This window comes from Pongo abelii, chromosome 21 (genome assembly GCF_028885655.2).
Source record: "Pongo abelii isolate AG06213 chromosome 21, NHGRI_mPonAbe1-v2.0_pri, whole genome shotgun sequence".
NCBI classification, from domain to species: Eukaryota; Metazoa; Chordata; class Mammalia; order Primates; family Hominidae; genus Pongo; species Pongo abelii.
In genome coordinates, this window is record NC_072006.2 from 37,207,038 (window position 1) to 37,215,027 (window position 7,990).

The 7,990-nt window shown below is 48.5% G+C and overlaps 1 pseudogene; it reads right to left on the reverse strand.

Annotated features, from left to right (window-relative positions):
- Nucleotides 1–3,165: 3,165 nt before the first annotated feature.
- Nucleotides 3,166–3,867, reverse strand: LOC100460168 (pseudouridine-5'-phosphatase-like; annotated as a pseudogene).
- Nucleotides 3,868–7,990: the final 4,123 nt, after the last annotated feature.

Genomic DNA, 7,990 nt, shown 5'->3' on the forward strand with positions numbered 1-7,990 from the left:
TGGCAATTCTTTCCTTTTGGTGGGTTTTGGGGTCTAAGACCAGCTTGGGATCTGGAGGGCAGCTGGTCACAGCTTGGGGGAGTTCTTGGGCACATATTGAGTACCTGCTCAATGCCATGCCCAGGGCTTTACTTGTACCATCTCATTTAATCTACACAATAACTCTATGGGTGGAGGGCAAGTGTCATTCCCACCTTACAGATGAGGAAATTGAGGCACAGGGAGGCCAACTCCCTTGTCCAAGGTCATACAGTTTAGCAAGTGGCAAAGCTCTTCCCACCTTAGCTAAGTGCAAAATCTTGGCAACTTGAGGATGGCTGTATTCACTTAAAACCTGTTACCCCAGGAGCCTTCCCTGTGTCACCTTCTTTAATTCTCACAGCAGTTGATGGGGGTGAGAAAGGTCCCCATTTCACTGATGATATTGAGGCTTAGAGAGGTGGAATGACTGGCTTAAGCCACCTGGCAAGTCAGGAGGCAGAGCTGGGATTGGAATTTGGGCTGTGAAGCCAGCTTGCCTGGGTTCAAATCCTTCCTCTGCATCCTCTTTGCTGTGTGTCCTGGGCAAGTCACATCACCAATCTGAGCCTTGGTTTCCTCACCTGTAAAATGAGAATGATGGCAGTACCAACCTCTGTTGCGGGAAGTCAGGGAACCCGAATGGAGGGACCGGCTGAAGCCATGGCAGAAGAACATAAATTGTGAAGATTTCATGGACATTTGTTAGTTCCCCAAATTAATACTTTTATAATTTCTTATGCCTGTCTTTACTGCAATCTCTGAACATAAGTTGTGAAGATTTCATGGACATTTATCACTTCGCCAATCAATACTCTTATAATTTCCTGTGCCTGTCTTTACTTTAATCTCTTAATCCTGTCATCTTCGTAAGCTGAGGATGTATGTCGCCTCAGGACCCTGTGATGATTGTGTTATCTGCACAAATTGTTTGTAAAGCATGTGTATTTGAACAATATGAAATCTGGGAACCTTGAGAAGAACAGGATAACAGTGATTTTCAGGGAACAAGGGAGATAACCATAAAGTCTGACTGCCTGCTGGGCTGGGCAGAACAGAGTCATATTTCTCTTCTTTCAGAAAATGAATAGGAGAAATATCGCTGAATTCTTTTCTCAGCAAGGAATAACCCTGGGAAAATGAATGCATTCCCAGGGGGAGGTCTCTAAAATGGCCGCTCTGGAGTGTCTGGCTTATGCAGTTGTAGAAAAGGGACGAAATACGCCCTGGTTTCCTGCAGTGCCCCCAGGCTTGTTAGGATTGGGAGATTCCAGCCTGGAGAAATTCTAGTCAGACCGATTGTCTGCTCTCGAACCCTGTTTCCTGTTAAGATGTTTATCAATGACAACGTGTGCCCAGTGGAACATGGAACCTCATTAGTAATTCTAATTTTGCCCTGGCCTTGTGATCTTGCTCTGCCCCCGTTTGTCTTGTGATATTTTATTGCCTTTGAAGCAAGTGATCTCCGTGACCCACACCCTATTCATACACTCCCTCCCCTTTGAAAATCGCTAATAAAAACTTGCTGGTTTTGCAGCTCGGGGGCATCATGGAGGCTGCCGACATGTGATGTCACCCCTGGAGACGCAGCTGTAAAATTTCTTTCTTTTGTACTCTTTCTCTTTTACTTAGGGAAAATAGAAAAGAACTTATGTTGAAATATTGGGGGCTGGTTCTCCCGATAAACCTCAGCAGAGTTGTTGTGAGGATCACATGAGTGAAATCTTAAAATGTGCTTAGTACAGTGCCTGGCACAGAGTAAGTGCTCAACAAATGTTAGCCACAGGTGGATTTTTGAGTCAGAGAGATGTGTACAAGTGTTTTTGTGTTGGTGTGTGGGCAGGTAACTATGTGGCCCTGAACCAGTGCACGTATCAGTGTATAAATAGCCTGTGGATGAGTGACCTGGTGGGAGGGTCTGTGCAGAGGCAGGGCCAAGAGTGGAGGTTTGTGTGTGAAAGGCCCCTGGTGTCCGTCCGTGTCTGTGTGTGTCTGTGTTCCCATGTTCACTTGCACATAGTCTGTGCCAAGGGTGTTTCTATGTCTTTCATTCATGTGAGGATCAGCTCCCTGACATTTGCCATATCTGTCCCCAGTGCCTCTCCTGGGATTCACACTGATGCTATTCTTTAAACTGACTCCTTTTTTACACAAATTATGTTTACATGTAATCAAGTTAAAATACATCTTAAATGTATTCTTTTTTAAAAAAAAATCTGTCAAAAGATTAAACTAAATCAATTTATGAAGGAAACAGTAAGATGTTGCATCTGGCTTGAAGGAGAATTCAAAGTGCAGACACATACACAAGCCATCAGGGATGTGGAAACGAATTTGCCAGAGGCTTGTTCTGCCCTTCACATGCATTCCTATGGTTCATCTACAGCTTCCAGAGTTGAAGAGTAGCTGAAAAATGCACTATTGATGATACAGCTCAGAGTCAGGCAATGAGTAAAGATCCAGAGATATTTTGAGGTAACAAAAATAATTTTAATGCTAGTTAATAAGGAAAATTATTTCTTAGTGCTCATCAAAAACATGGCTTTCCCACTCAGGTTTATTTGTAAATCAGATAGAACTACCATCTCACTTTATCAGTTCTATCCAATGTTAACATTAACACCAAGAAGAGGAAGCAGTATATGATAGAAATATATGTGTATGTGTGTATATATATATACACACATACACACATGAAGTGTATACATATATGGATAGTTTACATTTCCCAGGCAGTGTTCAGAAAAACTAAAATAAAAAAGAAACAAGCACAAACATAATTTTATTTTGTCTTAGGAAAATCATATATTTTACATATATATATATATATAATGCCTACATGCATATTAATATATATGTCTGTATGTACATTCACTTTATCATATGATACATCCGATTGATTTTTTTAGATGGTAATTCAAGTTTGATCTTTGTTCTGGGCTACTGTGTTTTCTCTCAACTGTCAAGTTACATCTTATCAATACTTTAGAGAGTGGGTCAAGGCAACACGGGATGAAAAGGCAGACTTCAGGAGGCTAAAATCACTAGTGATGTAGGGGGCAGTGTGGGAGTTATCGACTTCCTCTCTCTTTCCCCCAGTAGTGTTGACCATAATTGGCCTGGGAGGACCACCATGTAGACTCCCTCTCACTCATAGTGGGGCAAACCAAACAGCTGGGGCTGGAAGTCCTGCAGGGAACTCAGCACCAGGGTGGCCTTTCTGGTCAGGTCTTCGCTCAAGTTTCCATCTGGAACCATGACCATCTGCATCCTGGCAGCCAGGGTTGCCTCCACCCCGTTGGGCAGGGTTAGGCTCTGGATCTTCAAAGACAAGGCACTCCTCCATGGGAGGAGGCAGAGAGAACCTCCTGGCACAAGTCAGGAATATGGCAGGGTCGGGCTTGCCGCTCTTCACTTCGGGTCATCTCCCAGCACAATGTGATGGAACAGGCTGAAGAGTTCTTGTGCCTGCTTGTCTTCACCTCGAAGGATGCAGACTCAGAGCTGGTGGCCATGGCAAAGGGGATGTTGTGTTTCTGAAGGTTGAGGATGAGTTTCTCAGCCCCCTGGCATGAGCGCCATGGTGGGGAACACATCCCTCGGCCTGGCTTGGATTTCTTCCAACAGCTCTTCCTTGGACACCACCAGGAGCTGCAGGACGTCCACGACCACCTGCGCCACCTCCAACGCCTTCTTACCCATGACCAGGGACTTCACATCCCCAGTGTATTCGTTTTCATAGCGATCATATATGTCTTGAAACACCACTGAACAGAGCCTTTCAGTGTCCAGAAGCAGGCCATCCATGTCGAAGAGGAGGTGGGTGGTGGGCCGCAGGGGTACAGCCATAATGCCTCTGCCTTGGGCTGCATTGGGGCAACCAGGAGGTGCATAGGCACCCGCCAGCCCCGTACACGCACTGTGGGTTCCTGCAAAGGACTTCTAAGTGGAGCCTGCAAATCAGTGTCACTTGCTTAATGTCTTTTTAAAAAATCTAGACTGGGTTCAATGGCTCACGCCTGTAATCCCAGCACTTTGGGAGGCTGAGGCGGGCGGATCACGAGGAGATGGAGACCATCCTGGCCAACATGGTGAAACCCCATCTCTACTAAAAATACAAAAATTGGTTGGGCATGGTGGATGGTGGTGCAAGCCTGTTGTCCCAGCTACTCTGGAGGCTGAGGCAGGAGAATCACTTGAATCTGGGAGGTGGAGGCTGCAGTGAACTGTGATCGCACCACCACTCCAGCCTGGGTGACAGAGCAAGACTCCATCAAAAAAAAAACAAAAAACCTTTAACTATGGGGAAAAAAATGTAATCGGGGCCTCCTATGATCAGCTGGTGCCCCAGCCCTGGAAATTATGGGGGTGGTGGCTATGTGTGTCCATATGTCTGTTGGTGTGTGTGTGTGTGTGTGTGTGTGTGTGTGTGTGTGTCAGAATGTCTGTCTCCCTGGGGTGAGGCTCTGGATGTGGGAGATTGGGGGCATCTTTGTGAGTGGATCTGTGTCTGGGCACATTCATGTGTCTGTGGGTGGTGTGGCGTAGCCAGAGGCCTGATCAGGCCAGTGCTTCCCTAGCCATGGGGCCCTGGCAGGTAAGCCCTGTCCCAGCCTGGCCCAGGCCCATGCCACAGAGGAAGGAGGGCCCATCTTGCCTTGTCCCAGATGCCAGGGCCGTTCCCTTGTCCCTCACCATGAGCTCTAATCCCGTCACTAATCGTCTCCCCAGCTCTGGGACAATGGCAGCCTTGAGGGAGGCCTGGCAGGTTCAGATGCTGAGGTAATCCATGGGCTGCTGATGCCTGGCCCTGGGCGTGCCAGAGACGCCCCTCTGCCCCCAACCCCCCCCTTGGATGTTCCCACAGCACACTTATGGCTACCTAAAGTCTTGCTGCCACCCTCTCCAGGCTCAGTGTGCTGATGGGGAAACCAAGGCACAAGCTGTTAGGGTTTGAAGGCCCAGCTTCTTGCCAGGCCTTGGGTACTGTGTGGCCTTGAACAAGCCACAACTCCTCTCTCAACCTCAGTTTACTCATCTTTACAGTAAGGAAGGAGTTGGATGCTCTGACCTCTAATCTGATATCAACAGTCTTTGAGTGGTCAGTCCCTCCAGATTCACCCTGAGCAGAAAATGTGGGCTGGACTGGCAAGGGAGCCCTACTCCTTGACCCCACTCCCTGGGGAGGCAGTGATAGGAGGTCTGCTGGGCACTGCTCACCTCCCAGAATCCTCCAATCCCAGATAAGGAAGTAGAGGCTCAGAAAGATGAAGTGACCTGCCCAAGGGCACGTGGCACACGTGGAGCTGGACTTGAACCCTATCTTCCTGAGTTCAAGTCTCTTCCTCGCTCCTTCACACCACACTCAGCAGTGGAATGCAGTGTTCTCCTTTCAAGAAAGAGAGGCTCAAGGCCACAGAGTCAGAAAAGAGCAGAGGGAGGTCTTCGATTCTGGGCCCACAGCTATTGACCCCCCGGGACCTGCCAGACAGCCTTACCCTGGGAAAATGAAGACCACGCAATGTTCCCCACACCTGTGTTTATACCAGTACCCACCTACCTTGCCTTCTCCCTTCTCAGCCCACTCACAGCTCGAGTAGCATGGGGAGGCCTCCCAGGGATCTCACCACCATCTGCACCCTTGGCCCCCCTCCCTTGATGCCTTAAAGTTCATTTCTAGGATACCTGTCCTTACAGCCATACCAATTAGGTGAGGAGGACCACCTTTAATATGAGCACATTTTGCAGTTGGGAGAACTGTGGCTCTGTGAGTTGAGTCACTTAATTGTGAGTGACAGAGCCAGAATTTGGACCCAGAAATTTTGGCTCCAGTGCCTTTACTCTTAGGAACTAATACCCAGGGTTATTTCTCCTCATCAAGTCCCTCCCCTGCTCTAATCCCTTCCTTGGCTCCCCATCACCCTCATCAGGGATCTCAAAAGGGCTGCACATCATATTGCCTTGGGGGCTTGTTAAACGTCCCCCTGGGTGCTTGTCAGTGGAATCAGGGTTGCCAAAGGTGAGGCCAAGAGATATGTATTTTAATGAACCCCTTCCCGTGGGCAAGCCCAATTGCTGACCTGCCTTTGGTGCATGAGGGGATATGGGGATGCCTGGGGAGCTTATGGGTGTGTCAGAGTCCCTTGTGGGGTGGGGATCGGGAAGGAGGAGGAGAGACGAGGCAGGCCAGAAACAACTAGGTAGCATTTTCCTCTCTTCCAAGAGGCTAGGCTGGGCAGTGGTTAAGACAATGAATGTTGGACGATCTGGCTGGACTCCTGTGTGACATCCGGCAAGCTGTTTACTCTTGTTGAGCCTTGGCTCCTTGAGTGTAAGAAGAGGAAATAATAACAGCACTGATCTCACTGGGTCTTTGTGGTGACTAGATGTGCTCACATACAGCAGGCGCCTTGTACACAGTATATGCTGAATAAATACTAGTGTTAGTTTTCTTTCCTCTTCCTTCAAACAAATGCCTTAAAAACACGGGGGATACCCAGCACAGATGAGGCTGTGGAGTAGCAGCATTGACCACATGCAATGGCATAATGCTCGGGGGAACCATAGCCATAGAGAGTATGGCTAAATATGCACATGCATGCTGTGCTCCAGCAATTCTGCTCCTTGTTATTTACCCAAAAGAAATAAAGAATAAAAACATAGGCCCAAGCTGGGTGGTGGCTCATGCCTGTATTCCCAGCACTTTGGGAGGCTGAGGTGGGAGGATCACTCGAGGTCACGAGTTCGAGACCAGCCTGGCCAACATAATGAAACTCCGTCTCTGTGAAAAATACAAAAATTAGCCAGGTGTGGTGGTGCATGCCTATAATCCCAGCTACTCAGGAGGCTCAGTCGATCACTTGAGCCCAGGAGGCGGAGGTTGCAGTGAGCTGAGATCACACCACTGCACTCCAGCCTGGGTGACAGAGCAAGACTCTGTCTCAAAGAAAAAAAAATGTCCACAAACAAGAGTGTTCATAGCGGCTTCATTCATAATAGCCAACACCTGGAAAGCCCAGGCACCTCTGGACAGGAAAATGGATAAGCAAACTGTGGGGATTCACACACTCGAGTAGTACACAGCAAAGAAGACCCAGTCACTGCCTCATACAACAGGAGCGAAGAAGCCGCGATGTAAAGCACACAGCAGTTGCACTTAGTGACCCCCAGGAGCATGCTGGACTCAGCACTGAGTTAGCGGTCAGGACAGTGTTCACCCCCAGGCGGGCAGTGACTTGGAGGGGACACAAAGAGGGCTTTGAGAGGGCTCCATTTGTAAAAATTCATCACACTATATACTTGTGATCTGTGCCCCTTTTTGTGTACATGGTTTAGATTTTAGTAAAAAGTTTATCTTTTAAAAAAGTGTGATGTGGTTGAGTAACCTGGTCCAGGGCCTAAAGTCATCGGAATGAACATCGTAGGGTGAGGGCTTTAGAGATGATGGAGGTAAACAAGGCAAATGCCATCCTTCTTCCCCATCTTAGCAGGCAGAGGTTCAGGGCCCCACGCGGAAGACAGACCCACAGACTCACAGAGCCACAGACACAGTGACAGCTTGGCATGTCACAGATTCCGAGACAGGAAATCCCAAGGGACTACGGGAGCTCAGAGGTGATACCTCATGCAGCTTGGGGCTCATGAAGGCTTCCTGGAGGAAGGAATGCCTGAGCTGGTGCCTTCAGAGGAATTGCCAATGAAAGCCAAAGTCTGTAAATCCATACAGTAGCTTCCAGGGTCTCATCACACATTGTTGGCCACCTATCTCTCACTCCCCTCCAACCACATGGCCCCCCCGCTGTTCCTGGAACACCACCCTAGGCCTTTGTGTGGGGGTCCCTCTGGTCCGCAGGCTCTTCCCAGACAGCCATCTGACTCCTTCCCTCTTCTCTTTCCAGTCAAAAGTCACCCCTGCTCCAATATGAGGCCTTCCCTGACCACTCTATTGAAAATGACACCCGTTCCCCACACT